Below are 16,064 nucleotides of genomic sequence, written 5' to 3'. Positions count from 1 at the left end.
GCTGTTTTGTTTGCTTTTTAATTTTTAGTTGCACCCTGTGGGATGTGGGACCTTAATTCCCTGACCAGGGATCAAATCCATGCCCCCTGCACTGGAAGGGAGAGTCTTAACCACTGGACCACTGGGGAAGTCTCTCCATGGCTCTTTTTCTTTAGGTTTTCAAATTTTTTTTAAAAACTCCATATTGTCTATACAGTTTTATAAATTTCCCACAGCAAATTCATAAAACAAATAAATACTACTTTGGGAATATTTTCAGGTTAATAAAAGAGCCAAGTCTTCTGGGTTGCTGGTTTAAACTTCTCACTAGGCCAAAGATGCAGAAATAATCATGGGGAGTTTCTCCTCTGTAAGAGAAACCCAGATCCAAGGGATTTCAAAGATCACGAGCCTAACATTAAATAGAAAATAGACTTGAAGTGACAGGAAATTGAAGACTTTCAAACTTTTTCTTATGGTAAGGCTGGGCAGTTGGCTTTTATGTGAGCTCTCTGCAAACAATAAAAAGTCACAATGGACTACTTTCTCTATGCTGCTGCTGCTGCTAAGTCGCTTCAGTCGCATCCGACTCTGTGTGACCCCATAGACGGCAGCCCACCAGGCCCCCCCCAACCCCCCGTCCCTGGGATTCTCCAGGCAAGAACACTGGAGTGGGTTGCCATTTCTTCTCCAATGCATGAAAGTGAAAAGTCAAAGAGAAGTTGCTCAGTCCTGTCCGACTCTAAGCAACCCCATGGACTGCAGCCTACCAGACTCCTCCGTCCATGGGATTTTCCAGGCAAGAGTACTGGAGTGGGGTGCCATCACCTTCTTCGACTTTCTCTATAAGTCCACCCAAATTCAAAAATATTTGGTTAACTATCTTCACACCAGACTTTCCTAGATTGTGGTTTCTCTTTATTGAGACTATTGAGACAATTATCTGTTCTTTCCTCTGTAAACTACCAGTCACTGGGGGAAGTGATCCTGTGGTTCACTATTACTAATTAGGGTAATAGTATGTATAGAAGAAACAAATCATGGCATTATTCATCCGTTCATTGACTGGCTCACTAAATACGCTGTATCATTCATCAAGATAGTCCCCACTATCTGCTGTGAAAATACTCGTACATAGAATATCAGGAGTGATTAAAATACATATCCTGCCAGCTGTAGTTGTAGGAGGCTGCAAGCAGACACTGCTCAGTCAAGTCAGAGTTGTTCCATAAGAGACACATTCACATTGTCAAGGTACCTGCCTTCATCTTTCCCTTAGTCTCCAAAGGGACCGTCTGGAGCCAGCTTCTCACCAAACAGCAAAAAGTCACCATTTTTATTATTTTTTAAATATGTATTTATATTTTTTATTTGGCTGCACCAGGCCTTAGTTGCAGCACGTGGGATCTTTCAGCTGAAGCATGTGGGATCTAGTTTCCCAACCAGGGTTTGAACCCAGGTACCCTGCATTGGGAGTGGGAGTCTTAGCCACTGGACCACCAGGGAGGTCTCAAAGCCACTGTTTTCTTTTTACTGCAAAGAAGTTTCAAGAGTCTTTAAGCTCTGAAACAATGGAATCAGAAGAGGAGAGATCAGAGAGTTACATGAATAAAAGAGCACTTTAAATTTTTCACAGAACTGGAGAAAATGCGTATGATCCTGATTAGCCAACTGATTCCTATAAAGCCTCTAACAATGTTCCACTGCAGAGAAAAAAGCAAACTTCAGCTTGATTTTCAAAAGGCCCTTACCCTACCACTACAACTCAGCAGGTTCCTAAGAGTCCATCAGCGAGACAACTCACCATTTCCCAAATACAACCCCACAACCCTTCTATACTACAGTCCTGCCATTTCCACTTCTCCCAGGACCCCTTCAGGCCCTGCTGCACACAGGCTTTGAATCCCAACCCTCTAAGAGGTCATCCCTCATCCTACCCATCAGAGATAACCTTCCTTGAAGTACTTCCTGTCGTGTCCACCAAATCCAGAGTTGGGTACAGAAGGACTTCATAAACAAACCACATAGAGAAATGACCTCCTCAGCCCATTTGTCCTCTCCACACTGTGGCATCACTCCCCGGAACCATCCCTGTTCAGTCTATTAGTATAAATACTTCTTCTCTAAGTCAGAATCTCTGAAGATGAGAGGCTAGGACTCATAACTTGACTTAGTGGAAAAAGTATTTTTGGTATCAGAGAATCTTAATTTGAGACCCAATCCCTTCATTGACAACCTGTGTGACTCTGGGTAGACTGCTTAACCTGAGTCTCAGTTTTCTCACTTCCAATACATGAACTCATCCCTTCCTCTTCATTCGGACTTATGATAATTGTATGTGTCTTGAGCAGAGTTCCCGGGACTACATATATGGATGAGACACAGATTCTATTTTCAAGGCACCATGATTTCCCTGGGGAGCAGACGGTTTGGCTGTTAAGGACAGCTGGCCTTGAAGAACACCAGGACACAGGGCACTGGGCTATTTCAGCAGAAGAGAGCCCAGTGGACCAGAAACCATGTGGGACGTCTAACTATATCTTAAAGGCTGGTGCTGTGCCCTGACTTGGGGTGATGGGGCTGCGTAAGGACAGAGACATAAAATCACAGACTCTGAATGCTAACTGGGACCAGAACAGATCCCTAACACATTCCATTCCTGAAGCAGGTGCTCTCTTAGCTAAACATGAAGTAAGGACCTTTTGCTGGAGACCTTTTGCTCTCCCTTCCCACCCACTTTCTGCACTCCTATGCTATTGAGGACTCTTTCTATTCCTGAGCTTTTCTATTTGCTGTCGTTTTGCTCTGCTGAGGCCATGGAGGAGGGAGAGGTCAAAGAGATGCTTCTAGGACTTCCCCCCAGGGCCACATTCTGGCACTGGGTAAAGAAGAACGGTGGAGTCCCCGCTGGCCAGGCTACCAGGGTCCAGGCAGGGTTTCCATGGACCTTTTGTTCCTCCTTAAAGTAAACGTATTGTTCGCCTTGTACCCAGAATACATAAAGAACACCTAAAACTCAATGAGAAGAAGACAAGTACACCAACTTAAAAGCGGGCAAAATATTTGAAGAGATGTTTTTCCAAAGAAGATATGCAAATAGCCAACACTGCTTATAAAAACACTCAACATCAAGTCACCAGGAAAATCGTAATCAAAACCACAATGATACCAGGTTATCTTTTCTATCTGTAACCACCAGGTTATACCTTCACTAGGGGAACTGAAAATACCCACTAGGATGGCTACAATCCAAGAGACAAACAATATCAAGTACTGGTAAGGTTGTGAAGAAATTGGAACCTTCCTACATTGCCGGTGGGAATGTAAAATAGTGCAGCTGCTGTGGAAAAAGGTTGGAAGTTTCCTAAAAAGTTAAGCACATTTTTACCATACTGTTCAGCCATTCTACTCATATTTACCTGCTTAAGAGGGATGAAAACATATATCCAGAGATGGCCCTGGTGGTCTAGAGGCAAAGACTCCCTGCTCCTAATGCAGGGGGCCTGGGTTTGATCCCTGGCTGGGGAACTAGTGGAGAAGGCAATGGCACCCCACTCCAGTACTCTTGCCTGGAGAATCCCATGGGCGGAGGAGCCTGGTAGGCTGCAGTCCATGGGGTCGCACAGAGTCGGACATGACTGAAGTGGCTTAGCAGTAGCAGGGAACTAGATCCCACATGCCATAACTAAGACCCGGCCAAATAAACATTAAAAAAAGAAAAATGTGTGCACATACACAAAGACTTGTACACAAATGTTTATGACAACGTCATTCACAATGGCCACACACACACAAGACGGAAACAACCCAAATGTCCATCAACTGAAAGATGAATGAACAAAATGTGGTCTACCATACAATGGAGTATTATTCAACAATAAAAAGGAGTGAAGTACGGACACATACTACAACATAAATAAACCTCAAGAACACTATGCTTGGTGAAAGAAGCAGACACAGAAGACCGTGTATTGTATAATTCCATTTATATGACTTTCCAGAAAAAGCAAATCTGTAGAGACAGAAAGTAGTTTAGTGGGTGCCTTGGGTTGGGGAGGGGCTTCCCTGGTTGCTCAGAAGGTAAAGAATCCACCTGCAATGTAGGAGACCTGGGTTCAAACCCTGGGTTGGGAAGACCCCTAGAGAAGAGAACGGCTACCCACTCCAGTACTCTGGCCTGGAGAATTCCATGGACGGGGAGCCTGACAGGCTACAGCCCATGAGGTTGCAGAGTTGGACACGACTGAGTGACTTTTACTTTCACTTTGGGGCTGGGGAGAGAAATGGGGAGTGACTGCAAATGGGTACAAAATTTCTATTTGAAGAGATAGAAACGATCTAAGCCAGGATTGTGGTGGCTGTTGTATAATGCACTAATAATCATTGAATTGTGCACTTTAAGTGGGTAATTTTATGGTATGCAAAATTATACCTCAATAAAGCTACAAAATGGAGATGGAAATGGCAACCGACTCCAGTATTTTTGCCTGGAGTATCTCATGGATGGAGGAGCCTGGCAGGCTACAGTCATGGGGTCGCAAGAGTTATATACAACTTAGCAACTAAACCACCACCGCCACCAAAGGTACGAAAAACAAAACAAAAATAAGTACTTCTTTTTCTAAAGAGGTGGTTGAAAACTGGTTAAATCTGAGGGATTCTGCCACTCTCATCTCCCTACAAAGTCACAGGTAGTAATTAAACTTGACCAGAGGTTGCTCTGAATGGCCACACCCCTCACTCCTGGAACTAGTTGTAGGGGCCAAAATACTTGACTTTCAAAATACTTGACCACTTCCATACTTGACTTTGATTTACTACTTATGACAAGATCAGTTTTTAAATAGAGCGTGGACCACCAGAAGATGCAAAGTTCTTTTTCGCTCTTTGGACCTGGGAGCTTAGAGTAAAGGGGATAGAGAGAAAGAGAAGCAGAAAGGAAAGAATGGTGAGGGATGGGGGAAAAGTGGAAAAAGGGAGTAAGAGAGGAGGAGGGGCTCCCAGAGACCATTCAGAGGGAATATGCTCACTACAGCCTATTTCTAAACTGTGTTCAAATGCAAGAGGCAACTCCTGACCCTGAAGGATAAACAAGAGCAGGAGTATTGAGAAGGGCAATCAAAACTGGGAAAAGGAATCCATTTGGGAGTGCATTTCCGGGCTTGTTCCTCTTTTCTCTTTAGAGGTGACTTGCAGTTGGAACTGCACACAGGATACAAGCAACAAAAACTCTGAGAGAGGGCTTCCCTGGTGGTCCAGTCATTAAGACTGCATCACCAATGCAGAGAGTGTGGGTTCGATCCCTGGTCGGGGTAGTCATCCACGCTGCATGGTGTGGCCAATGAAAAAACAAACAAAAAAATCTCTGAGAGAACCCTCCTCTTTTCAATCAGTAGCCTTGAAAAGGAGGCCCATATAAATGGAAGGATGTGAGGGAAAGTCTGGATTGTTTGGGTTTTTTCCCTTTTTTCTTTTCCAAGAGTGGCTGCCAGAGAACTGCATGGTAGAAGAGCAAGCAGCAGCACAGACAGCTAAAATACCTCCCAAAAATCCTAATCATATTGCCAGAGGAGCAGGGAAAGGGCCCTTTGTGATCCAAAGAGTGTAGTCAGAATCCCTGTCATTCTCGCCTCTTATTTTCTGTTACTTCTTTGTCCTAAGGATGGCCCCTGTTTGGGGAAACTGAATGGAAGCAGCAGAAGTAGCTAACACCTCAAGAGAAACCCAGTCCTTCTGGCCAGAAGAGCAGCAAAAGGCTCCCAGGGGAAGGAGAGTGTGGGAGGAATCTCAGAATGGAGACAGCTGAAGAAGGGGGTTCCCTGACATTGTACATGAACCAGTGGACACCCCCCAGTCTCACCCCTGAGCTATGTATGTGTAGGACAGATCCAAAGGCTTTGAGAACTGAACTACGATTTAAGTTCTGCTCAAATCTCACTGCTCAAGTCCCAGACTAACCCCTAAACAGTGCTTCCATGGGATCCAACACAACAGAGCAAAGGCTTTGAAAACTGAACTGATATTGGTACCATTCCCACAGGATGCAAGATAGAACTGTGTTGATTGCTTGGTAAAAGAAAACATTGAGCATTTCAAAAGGACCCAGAGGTCTCACAACATAATACTCAAAATGTTTAGAATTCAGTTAAAAAAATTATCAGTAACATGCAGGAGACCAGGAAAACATGGTCAACCCTTAAAAGAAAAGACAATTATCACATGCCAACTCCAAGATGATACAGATGTTGAAATTATCAGATAAATTTACAGAATCTGTTTTTAACTATGTTCTAAGAAATAAAGGTAAACACTCTCAACATAAATTGAAAGATCAGAATTCTCAACAGAGACACAAAACCTACAAAAAAGAAACAAGTGAAAATTTTAGAACTGAAATATACAATAACAAGTACAAAATGTATGGAATGGGGTCAAAAGCAGCACAGAGATGACAAAAGAAAATGTCAATAAACTTGATGTAGATATTATCCAATCTAAAGAAGAAAAAAGTTGAACAAAAAAGTGCCGCTGCCGCTGCTGCTGCTGCTAAGTCGCGTCAGTCACGTCCGACTCGGTGTGACCCCATAGACGGCAGCCCACCAGGCTCCCCCGTCCCTGGGATTCTCCAGGCAAGAACACTGGAGTGGGTTGTCATTTGCTTCTCCAATGCATGAAAGTGAAAAGTGAAAGTGAAGCTGCTCAGTCGTGTCCGACTCCCAGCGACCCCATGGACTGCAGCCCACCAGGCTCCTCCGTCCATGGGATTTTCCAGGCAAGAGTACTGGAGTGGGGTGCCACTGCCTTCTCCGAACAAAAAAGTGAACTGAGCCTAAAAAGCCTGTGGGATAATACGAAAAGGTTTGATATTAGCGTCATTGGAATTTCTGAAGAGGACAAAGAGACTGAGGTAGGAAACATATTTGAAAAAATAACAGCCAAAAACTTCCTAAACTTGGAGAAAGCTATACATTTACAGATCCAGAGTGCTATCTGTCTATCTATTATACACATACATATACACAAATGCAATGCATTACAGCGAATGCCTCCAAGGGAAGAACAAGAAAAATGAATAAAGATATTAACATAACTGTCTGAAAATAAATAAATAAAATGTACTGGGCTATCATCCTCTTTGGAGAGCTGTCACAAGTATCAAGAACTTGAATTTTCAAAAATCTTCTCTGAATCTAGTAAAACAAGGAGTCACTATCAATCAATGAATCAGTTAATTTATCAACACTAAACCTGCAGAAATGGTTTGCCACATCACAGACTCTTATTTTCAATCTTCAGCAGTATGTGAACCATGAACTTCCAGATGTTCAAGCTGGTTTTAGAAAAGGCAGAGGAAGCAGAGATCAAATTGCCAACATCCGATGGATCATGGAAAAAGCAAGAGAGTTCCAGAAAAACATCTATTTCTGCTTTATTGACTATGCCAAAGCCTTTGACTGTGTCGATCACAATAAACTGTGGAAAATTCTGAAAGAGATGGGAATACCAGACCACCTGACCTGCCTCTTAAGAAACCTGTATGCAGGTCAGGAAGCAACAGTTAGAACTGGACATGGAACAACAAATTGGTTCCAAATAGGAAAAGCAGTATGTCAAGGCTGTATATTGTCACCCTGCTTATTTAACTTATATGCAGAGTACATCATGAGAAACGCTGGGCTGGAAGAAGCACAAGCTGGAATCAAGACTGCCAGAAGAAATATCAATAACCTCAGATATGCAGATGACACCACCCTTATGGCAGAAAGTGAAGAACTAAAGAGCCTCTTGACGAAAGTGAAAGTGGAGAGTGAAAAAGTGGGCTTAAAGCTCAACATTCAGAAAACTAAGATCATGGCATCCGGTCCCATCACTTCATGGCAAATAGAAGGAGATACAGGGGAAACAGTGGGTGACTTTATTTTTCTGTGCTCCAAAATCACTGCAGGTGGTGACTGCAGTCATGAAATTAAAAGACGCATACTCCTTGGAAGGAAAGTTATGACCCACCTAGACAGCATATTAAAAAGCAGAGACATTACTTTGCCAACAAAGGTCCGTCTAGTCAAGGCTATGGTTTTTCCAGTGATCATGTATAGATGTGAGAGTTGGACTATGGAGAAAGCTGAGCGCTGAAGAATTGATGTTTTTGAGCTGTGGTGTTGGAGAAGACTCTTGAGAGTCCCTTGGACTGCAAGGAGATCCAACCAGTCCATCCTAAAGGAGATCAGTCCTGGGTGTTCATTGGAAGGACTGATGTTGAAGCTGAAACTCCAATACTTTGGCCACCTGATGGGAAGAACTGACTCATTTGAAATGACCCTGATGCTGGGAGGGATTGGGGGCAGGAGGAGAAGGGGATGACAGAGGATGAGATGGTTGGATGGCATCACCAATTCGATGGACATGAGTTTGAGTGAACTCCGGGAGTTGGTGATGGACAGGGACGCCTGGAGTGCTGCGGTTCATGGGGTCGCAAAGAGTCAGACACGACTGAGAGACTGAACTGAATTGAGACTCTTATTTTCGGTCAGAAAATGGAAGCAGGATGAGTTTCAAAGGGATTTTCAAATTCTTACGTGTATACAACCTAAAAGAATTTTGTAAATCCCTCTTTCACATTTTTAGGTTGACATGTAAAAATTTTCACCAAAATGTGAACTGTTGTGAAGAATGTAGCTGCCAGTATTCTGTAAATATTGACATGTAAAACTAAAACTATTTTATCACTTGCTGAAATACATCCATTGAAACTCATCATCATTTACTTTAAAAGAATACATAAAGAGGTTGTTCTTTGACAGTCAAAAATCTTGCATGATTATATTTCTCCGTTAATTTACATTTCCATTCTTCTCACTCTATAAGAGTTTATCCTAGATTTACATATTTTATGCTTTAATGTCTTTTATTCATTACCCTATCATACTTTTCTGTATCAAAAGTATATATATATATATCAGTTCAGTTCAGTTCAGTTGCTCAGTCATGTCTGACTCTTTGCGACCCCATGAACCACAGCACACCAGGTGTCCCTGTCCATCACCAACTCCCGGAGTCTACCCAAACCCATGTCCATTGAGTGGTGATGCCATCCAACCATCTCATCCTCTGTCATCCCCTTCTCCTCCTGCCCCCAATCCCTCCCAGCATTAGGGTCTTTTCCAATGAGTCAGTTCTTCCCATCAGGTGGCCAAAGTATTGGAGTTTCAGCTTCAACATCAGTCCTTCCAATGAACACCCAGGACTGACCTCCTTTAGGATGGACTGGTTGGATCTCCTTGCAGTCCAAGGGACTCTCAAGAGTCTTCTCCAGCACCACAGTTCAAAAGCATCAATTTTTCAGCACTCAGCTTTCTCCCTAGTCCAACTCTCACATCTATACATGATCACTGGAAAAACCATAGCCTTGACTAGACGGACCTTTGTTGGCAAAGTAATGTCTCTGCTTTTCAATATGCTGTCTAGGTTGGTCATAACTTTCCTTCCAAGGAGTATGCGTCTTTTAATTTCATGACTGCAGTCACCATCTGCAGTGATTTTGGAGCACAGAAAAATAAAGTCAGCCATTGTTTCCACTGTTTCCCCATCTGTTTGCCATGAAGTGATGGGACCGGATGCCATGATCTTAGTTTTCTGAATGTTGAGCTTTAAGCCAACTTTTTCACTCTCCTCTTTGACTTTCATCAAGAGGCTCTTTAGTTCTTCACTTTCTGCCATAAGGGTGGTGTCATCTGATATATATGTGTATTTAAATTCAATGGTAAAGAGTGCTCTCCTAGTTGTTACCACTGTAACTCTTACTAGAAGGAACTTACCAAAAACAAAACAAATACTACAAATGTTGACAAATATTAGTAAATGTAGATAAAAGGTATTTTTTTCATTGAAAACCTCTCTCTTTAGAGCTCTTATTTTTCAATTGTCTCATGCATATGGGATCAGTATACTTATTGCTAGAAAGAGTCAAGGCTGAAAATCAATTTGATTCTCAATTTTTGTTTTTATCAATGTAAATCCTGGCAAACTATTCATATAATGAGATGCAAATGGATGAAATTTTGTAATAGAAATGTCACTCAATTTTTTTGAACTCCTTGAGTTATATACTTAACATCACATGGTGATGAAATATTAAAATTATTTAAATCATCAATGTAAGGAAAAATTTAGGGAGACTAAAATTTAGTTGAGTAGCATAATTACTCATCCTTCTGGGTTATTTCAGTCATTTCTGGTCCACGACTCTGCTATTGTAATTAAAAGTTAACATGTAGAAAATTGATAATAAAGCAAGTAATTGTGTATTGGCATGCAGATATTGAGAAGATTCCCTAGAGAAGGAAATGGCTACCCACTCCAGTATTTCTGCCTGAAGAATTCCATGGACAGGGGAGCTTGGAGAGCTACAGTCCATGGGTTGCCAAGAGTCAGATATGACTGAACAACCAAGACTTTTTTCACACAAGTAACATTTATCCTGTGGAACTTCATTGGACTTCCCTCTTTCACAGTGGAAGAAGCTTGCTTATATTTATCAAAAAAATTCATTTTAGCATTTTAAAATAGTGTTTTTCCATGCTTCTTAGGTGATGAGAAACCAGATATTACAACTAGAATTTAAGTAGGATGAGATTTATAATAGGGTATCAGATTAAACCACTTGGTTTAGGGGAATGAATAAGCTGGGGTTATACCACTATTGTATATGTCAATCAACTCTCTTTTTGGTAATTAAAATACATGGCACATTTACACAGAAGACACATGTGTACCCAGACACATGGGAAAAAAGTCTCCAAAGCAACAAAACATGGGCACCAACCCTAATGTCCATCAATAAGAGAAAGGATAAACTGTGGAATATTTGCCAACAATAATACATAGTTTCATGCAACAACATGGATAATCCTTGAAAACTTAGTTTTTAGCTTTTTAAAAGTAAGGTTATAATATACATATACCCTTTTTATAAATTAAAAAGTACACAGACACAAAAACAAAGGGACTTCCTTGGTGGTCCAGTGGATCAGAATCCTCCTTCCAATGTGGAGGACACAGGTTTGGCCCGTGGTCTGACAACTGCGATCCTGCACGCCAAGGGGAAACTGAGCCCACTCGCCACAACCACTGAGCCCGCGCTCCAGAGCCTGTGTGCTGCAACTAAAGAAAGACTGAGTACAGCAACAAAGACCCAGCACAGCCAGAAAAAACCCCTTCAGTGACAGAAACAAAATAAAAGGTCCCTCCTAAAGAAATGTAAAATAAAAGATATGGTTTTAGAAAAACAAGCAAATGTAGACATACTTGATTAGGAACATATACATGTCACAAAAGCATTTTACAATAAAATCAGGAATGGTCAACACAAAATCCAGTGTAAGGATGGGTACAGTGAATGTCAGAGGAGAAGGGCATAAAGAAATATACAACAGTATGGGTAGCAATCTAGTCCTCTTTTTCTAGCCTTCTGTTTAACAACTTTATTGAGACATGGCTCGCATATGATTATAGTACTATAATAGGTTTATAATACATATGCATCTTTGAAAGGTTGCAACTTGAAGGTTTGTATGTAGGGGACTTACTGTACGATTCACTCATCTGAAGTGCACCATCTGATGATGTTCACAGCCATCGCTAATGTTAGAACATTTTGCCAGCTCAAAACAAACCCTGCACCCTTCACTATCACCCCCACCCCCACCATCAACCTCCACACCTAAGAAACCACTAACCTACTTTGTCTCCATACATTGCCCTGTTCTGAACATTTCCATATGAATAGAACCATACAATGTGTGGTCTTTCTTGATTAAATCCTTTCACTTAGAATAATGGTTTCAAGGTACATGTAATCAGTATTTCATTCTTTTTTATGGCCAAATAAAATCCCATTGTATGGATACATCACACTTTATTTATCCATTCCTCAGCCTATGGACATCTCAGTTATTTTTAATTTGGTTGTTATGAATGGTGCTGGTATAAACATTTATGTACAGGTTTTTGTGCCGACATGTGCTTTCATTTCTCTTGGATGCATATACTTAAGAGTGAAATTGTTGTTTCACATGGTAACTCTGTTTAATTTTTGAGGAACTGCCCAATTGTTTTCCAAAGCAACTGCACAAGAAATATTTCTACCAGCAACATATAAGGGTGTCAAGGGTTCTAACTCCTTCACATGCTCACCAACACTTATCTGACTTTTCTATTCTAGCCATCCTAGTGGGTGTGAAGTGGTACCCCACTGTGGTTTTGATATGCACTTTCTGACGAATAATGATGTTGAGCTATCTTTTCATGTGCTTATGGCCATTTGTATATGTTCTTAGGAGAAATATTCATTCAGATATCTTGACAATTTCTATATTGGGTTACTTTTTATTATTGAGTTGTAAGAACTCTATATATTTGGATAAAAGTTCCTTATCAAATATAGGATTTTAAAATATTTTCTTCCATTCTGTGGGTTATATTTTCACAATTATCTAGTCCATAAGCCCTAGTTTTTAAGGGCTGAAAGCCCTAGTGAAAGGGCTGCCATGTTAACTTGCTTCAGTCATGTCTGACTCTTTGAGACCCCATAGACTGGAGCCTGGCAGGTTCCTCTGTTCATGGGATTCTCCAGACAAGAATACTGGAGTAGGTTGCCATGCTGTCCGCCAGGGGATCTTCCTGACCCAGGGATCGAACCTGAGTTTCTTATGTCTCCTGCATTGATAGGCAGGTTCTTTACCACTAGCACCAACTGGGAAGCCCGTGACAGGGCTACAGGCAGTTATCTGAATATTATGTTTACAATTTACATAAACTTACCAAATTATTTTATGTATATCACATAATTGATGAATTAAAAAGGAAACTTCATACATAAAGATGTCTGTTAGGAAATATTCGACACAAAACACTGCAATGCCCAAAATAAGTTAATGCTACTCTTGAAGGTATTAACTTAACTCCTGGGTATGACTTAAGTGAAAAGTGAAAGTGAAGTCTATCAGTCGTGTCCGACTCTTTGCGACCCCGTGGACTGTAGCCCACCAGGCTCCTCCGTCCATGGGATTCTCCAGGCAAGAGTACTGGAGTGGGTTGCCATTTCCTTCTCCAGGGGAATCTTCCCAACCCAGGGATTGAACCCTGGTCTCCCACATTGCAGGCAGACGCTTTAACCTCTGAGCCACCAGGGAAGCTCCTGGTATGACTTAAGCCCCCAGTTAATCTGGCCCATTGACCCTTTCGAAAGGTGCCTCTCCAGGCACTTCCCTGGAGGTCAGTGGTTAACATTTTGCCTTCCAGTGCAGGGGGTGAGGGTTCAATCCCTGGTTAGGGAGCTAAGATCCTACATGCCTTGTGGCCAAAAAACCAAACTATAAAACAGAGGCAATATTGTAACAAATTCAATAAAGACTTTAAAAATGGTCCACATCAAAACAAGAAAAAAAATCTTAAAAAAAAAAAAACAGGTTCCCCTCCAAACTCTACACATGGTAGGAGGGAATAGTAAACTACTACCAACGTGACAAACCTGCCCCCTTTCTCCAGCTGCTTTTGTGTCTCCCATCCTCTCCCAAGCTAAAAATGAATTTTACAGTTTTTACTGCCTGAAAAAAAAAAAAAAAAGACTATTTCAGTACTATTTCAAGGACAGGGGAGCTTGGCAGATGCTACAGTCCACGGGGTCACAGAGCTGGATAACAAATTTCAATACTGATGAAAATTATATGAACTTCAAATTTCAGTGTCCACGAATAAAGTGAAATACAGTCACATCATTTCTTTAGTCATTTTCTGTGGCTGGTTTTAAGCTACAACAGCACAGATGAGTAGTTACGAAAGAGACCACAGAGCCAAGAAAGTCTACAAGTTTACTATCCAGCCCTTTACTCTAAACCTTACCTTATATCAACAAGTTAAAATACTTTTCACTTCTACAAGAGTAGCAAAAACCTATTTCCTACTAGCCAATACTGCCTTGACATTTACCTTCATGATTTCTCAATTTTTTCCTCTTTAATTTTAATAAATATTTATGATACCTCAGTTCTAATTTATTAAGGACTTTTAGATTTGGAGATCAAAGAGTAGTGTTTCCTTAAAAAATAATGTAGTATCTTCAAAAAGTCACAACCACACTCAAACCGTTGGGTTAATCATTTTAACAAACTTTTACTGCCTGTTCATTAAAGGGTCGGAGTCAAATACTGCTTGGTGCAATAAAATCTTTATAAAAAAAAAAAAACCCCACCCTTGCCCTCAGGAGGCTTACAGTCTAACTGGACTTTAATAACTATAAGAACAATTCCCCCAAGGATCACTCCACAGCCGTAACCTTACATTACATGGGCTTAGATATTTTGCCAAGAATTCTAAGCCATGTTCCTTAAATTAAAAAAGTCTTATATAAGCAGTAAAGAAATAGTACTCTGCAAACAATTCTGGTTAACTTTTGTGGTTTAAGTCCCATAGACTTCTGCATTCCTCTGACTATATAACCAGAGGTTCTTGATCTTTTCTGCTGTGTTCATCTCCGCTTTGGCTGTTTGGACCTAATTCTAGTTCAATATCCATATTAGTTCCTTTTAGAGAATGCAATAATTCAAATATCGCTAAACCCTGCAGCCTATTTGTGATGTCTGATACCACTCTGATGGCAATAAAGGCAAGGCTATTTGCATATGCGATTATTAGTCCCCAAAGCGAAGATAACGAAGCTGCTTCCACCAAACCCTCTACCCAAGGAAAGGAAAGAAAGGTGGCGAGGTGACCTCTTCGGAGCTGTCCCTCAATGCCTCAGTGGCCAGTACATTTTTTTTTAAGTGACTCAAGACCTCAGGTCAGGTTCTGCAGAGAAGCCAGGTCCATTTCTTTCCAGCACTTCCTGGCTAGGATCAAATTCAGTCCAATGACAACCCCCCTTCCCCAATACCCCGCACCCCCTGAGGCTCAGAGCAGAGGGGGCGAGCACCCCCAAAGTTAGATCCGCCTGGAGTGCGGCTGCGAGGCCTCAGCCATGGGTCCAGCCCCGAGCCCGCTCCACGCCCGTACCCGCCTTCCAGCCCGGCCTGCGCGGCGCGCACCGGGCAGGCGGCGGGGGCGGGGAGCGCTGCTGCGCTGACCCAGATGGGGTGTCCCCCTCACGCCCGCACCCCCGCGTCCGGGCCCTGCACCCAGGCCCCGCGGCCGCCCGCTTCTCCCGCATGCCGGCCAGCAAGCGCCTTTATTCCCCGCGCGCCTCGGCCCGGGCTCCTCTGCACCCCACCCATGGAGCGCAACTTCCGAGCGCGGCCGCGGGGTGCTCCCCCCACTCCACCCCGCGCCCCTCCTGGCCCGGCCCGGCCCGGCCCGGCAGCTCTGGATTACCTGCCCTCGGGTTCTGCGGTCCGGTGCTGGCGATGCCAATCCGCGCTCGGCCACTCGCGCACCCTCCTCCCCTCCTCCTCCTCCTCCCCCTCCCCTAGCAGGAGTCGGTGTCGGTCACGCTGCTCCCGGGGAGAGTGGCCGGCGGCTTCCGGGAGCTCCAAATACTGACTCGCCGAGAGGGAGAGAGAGGGAGAGGGGGGAAGGGAGGGGAGCCAAGCTCCGCCGTGGGGGAGTGGAAATAAAGGGGAGCGGAGGGGAGAGAGGGGATGGAGGAGAGGAGGGGCAGATGGGCCGTGGGAGAAAAGAGCGAGAGGAGGAAGGCAGAGGGCGGCAGGCTCAGACAGAAATGAATTCGCTGCATCAGGCAGCCTTGCAAAGAAGTCTGGAAAGATCCGGGAGGCTCCTGGCTGAAGGAGCCGAAGATTGGATCCTCAAAGGCTTGTGCAGAGAAAGGATGGGTCCTTGGGGAGCTACAGACCGGCCAGTGTTCTCCCCAACCCCAGTAGAGGGATAAAGTTCCTGGCTGGAGAGGGAGGTGGAGAAGCAACACTTCAGCTAGACACCAAGTTCAGATGCATTCATATTTTGTAACAACATTTTAACAATGTATTTTAAAATGTACTTTACATACAACATCTTTTTGTAAAAATTGCCTGATTGTTTAAGGATAAAAGTGCTGTGCTTAGTGACCTCCTAAACTGTAGTCCGCCAGGCTCCTCTGT

General features: G+C 42.9%; 1 protein-coding gene across 1 annotated transcript in view; it reads right to left on the bottom strand.

Annotated features, from left to right (window-relative positions):
* The window catches only part of CAP2 (cyclase associated actin cytoskeleton regulatory protein 2), a 135,471-nt gene extending 119,974 nt beyond the window's left edge, over window positions 1–15,497 (bottom strand). Inside the window, exon 1 of the mRNA XM_055570702.1 lies at window positions 15,343–15,497. The gene's annotated coding sequence lies outside the window, so the exon portion shown is untranslated. The remainder of the gene's footprint in view (window positions 1–15,342) is intronic.
* Window positions 15,498–16,064: the final 567 nt, after the last annotated feature.

Source organism: Bubalus kerabau, chromosome 3, assembly GCF_029407905.1.
Source record: "Bubalus kerabau isolate K-KA32 ecotype Philippines breed swamp buffalo chromosome 3, PCC_UOA_SB_1v2, whole genome shotgun sequence".
NCBI classification, from domain to species: Eukaryota; Metazoa; Chordata; class Mammalia; order Artiodactyla; family Bovidae; genus Bubalus; species Bubalus kerabau.
This window is presented reverse-complemented; position numbering and strand designations above follow the sequence as displayed.